The sequence below is a fragment of the Procambarus clarkii genome, chromosome 64, assembly GCF_040958095.1.
Source record: "Procambarus clarkii isolate CNS0578487 chromosome 64, FALCON_Pclarkii_2.0, whole genome shotgun sequence".
In the NCBI taxonomy this organism is placed as follows: Eukaryota; Metazoa; Arthropoda; class Malacostraca; order Decapoda; family Cambaridae; genus Procambarus; species Procambarus clarkii.
Window position 1 is genome coordinate 32,563,626 of NC_091213.1, and position 2,999 is coordinate 32,566,624.

General features: G+C 43.5%; 1 non-coding gene across 1 annotated transcript; it reads left to right on the plus strand.

The window, feature by feature from the left end:
- Window positions 1-2,302: 2,302 nt before the first annotated feature.
- TRNAL-AAG (transfer RNA leucine (anticodon AAG)) lies at window positions 2,303-2,384 on the plus strand. Its single transcript has one exon. It is a non-coding gene; the product is annotated as a tRNA-Leu (tRNA).
- Window positions 2,385-2,999: the final 615 nt, after the last annotated feature.

The following is a 2,999-nucleotide window of genomic DNA, read 5'->3' on the forward strand; positions in this document are numbered from 1 at the left end:
GAAACTGTGTATGGAGTCAGCCTCCACCACATCACTGCCTAATGCATTCCACCTTTTAACTACTCTGACACTGAAAAAGTTCTTTCTAACGTCCCTGTGGCTCATTTAGGTGCTAAGTTTCCACTGTGTCACCTTCTTCGCGTACCACCAGTGTTAAACAGTTTATATTTATCTACCCTGTATTCCCATGATAATTTTGTAGGTAGTGATCATGTCTCCCCTTACTTTTCTGTCTTCCTGTGTGGTGAAGTCCACTTCACGCAGTCTTTCTTCGTAACTCATGCCTCTTAGTTCTGGGACTAGTCTAGTGGCATACCTCAGAACTTTTTCCAGCTTCGTCCTGTGCTTGACAAGGTATGGGCTCCATGCCTGAGCCGCATACTCCAAAATTGGTCGTTAATATGTGGTATACAAAGTTCTGAATGATTCCTTACACTGAATGAAGGTGCGCTTGCGTGCGTGTGCACCTAGATGTACTCACCTAAATGGGCTTGCATGGACGAGCTTGGCTCATACCTCTATCCACTCTCGTTTAACCGTTCAAACTTAATCCCAATTTTAGTACGAATGAAATTCTCTCTTAACATTTATGTGGGCCATGTGTGCCTATAGTTCACACGTCAGCCACCTGAGTCAGCGGTCTTCACTGTTGAAGAATACTTCCTTGTGTACATCGTCAGTCCCCTTTGTCTTCCTTGTAGTTCAGGTCCCTTGCATTAAGAACTGTTTTTTCATATCTTTTGGAGCTTTTCTTGTTAAATGTTTTGCATTTTCCATTTTTGGCGAAGGTTCCATGGAGCTGCCTATTAGGTTCCCATGGAGGAGCTGTCTATTAAGTTCCCATGGCGGAGCTGCCTATTAGGTTCCCATGGCGGAGCTGCCTATTAGGCTCCCATAGCGGAGCTGCCTATTAGGTTCCCATGACAGAGCTGTCTATTAGGTTCCCATGGCGGAGCTGCTTTTAGGTTCCCATGACAGAACTGCCAATTTGGTTCCCATGGCAGAGCTGTGAATACATGTGTTAGTGAAACAACGGGACCCGTTGTTTCATGGGACCCGGTATATGGGTCCCATATATGGTATAATTGTCGAAATTTCTGAAGGTTTGACGGACGTTGGTCGGGTTGTGGTGTGTTTCTGACAGTGAGCTGCTAATGTATGGCCTAGAAGATCTAGCCTCATGTCTGCTCTCAGGTCTTTATCGTCTTCGGATACAAGACTTCCATATCCTCTTTATCTTATACTACTTGTCTTCTTATCCTCTTTCCAGTCCTCGTAACTTGCAATTGGCTGTGATAAATACCAGCAGCCTGACTTTCTGACGCGTGAAGAATTACATTTTGCCCATCGCTCTCTGTTGTTTTATTTGTGTCATCTTATTGTATTATTATTCGTTGTTGGTCAAGCAGGATTTTCCATCGCTAAATACATTGAGCACAATGGAGACAGTGTTTAGCTGTTCTTAGTGTTCAAGAGTCTACCTCGCAGAAGCTGTGGGACGAGTGTGTGATCACTGTGTTTGTCTCTGTGTACCTTCAGGTTTGGCTCCTCGTCCCCACCTCTTAGCTTTCAGCTATTTGGAATAACTATGCCTCTCGACATTTCTGAATTTCGTTGTAAAAAAAAATTATCTAATAAAGATTTTGGCTTGAGGAGCACTCTGTTATCTTCACCCATAGTTAACCCCACTTGCTAACCACTCATCATCTATATGATACTCATTTCATCATCATACTCACTTCAGTCATCATTTGGTCATCATAATATTATTATCAATCCCACGTCACCAAAATGTTTTTAACACTGATACCCAGCGCAAACACTTTTCCCTTTGCCTTACAAAGACCGAGCAGTGATGGGCTGTTTTATGTGATGATTGATTCATGTCTCCCTCTTCTCTTGTAGAGCCGCTCTCGACATTGTTCTCACAACCTTTTAGCAAAGTGTCTTAACTCTTAATCTGCAGACCAACTTGGAGGAGCTTCTTCCACAGTGTAAAATGTTTCATAAAAATTAAAAAGAAATTCGTTCTTATGAATTTAAATTGAAAATTATTAAGTTCTTGATCATAATTACGTAATTCTACGCACTTTTTTTTTGCCACGGGAGAAGGGAGAACAAATACTTAAGGGGAATTTAATTCATGGGAGCCCGTTCTCTTTTTAGTCTCGTTCATATTATAAGAAAGTGTAGGAAACACGTGGCAAAAACTTGGGTAAAAACTAATAATTTTAACACACCTGAAATGAAAGTGACGATGTTTCTACTCGTCCTGGACCTTCGTCAGACCCTTCGTCTAGTATGTAGCGTGGCCGAGCGGTCTAAGGCGCTGGTTTAAGGCACCAGTCTCTTCGGAGGCGTGGGTTCGAATCCCACCGCTGCAAGGTGTTCTTTTGGGGCCTAACACCTGAGTGGACAGCGCTTCGGATTCGTAGTCCTGAGGTTCCGGGTTCGATTTCCAGTGGAAGTGGAAACAAATGGGCTGAGTTTCTTTCACTCTGATGTACCTGTTCAACTAGTAGTAAATAGGTACCTGGAAGTTAGACAGCTGCTACGGGCTGCTTCCTCGGGGGTGTGTAACAAAAAGGAGGCCTGGTCGAGGACCGGGCCTCGGGGACCCTAAGCACCGAAATCGTCTCAAAATAACCTCAAGATAAGCCCACCTCTCTCCTCTCTCTCCAAACTTCTCTACACATCAAACTAAACAGTAATCCAACGACAGCAGCTGCATTAGTAGCACATTCCACAGCCGTTACAATGATTAGGAAAGCCGTTGAGGAATGGGACTCACTAGTGAACATTCTGCACCTACATCCGCCACCAAGATGATGTTATTAAAACACGACTAAAACAGAAGCGAAAAAGAAACAGGGAAAAAGGAGGAAACCCCACCTCCATATAAAACGTTAACCCAAATATCAGAGTAACAAGGTTATCGCGAATAACCGAACTCAATTACGGGCTCACCACAGCCCATGCTACTTGGAACTTTTAGTTCC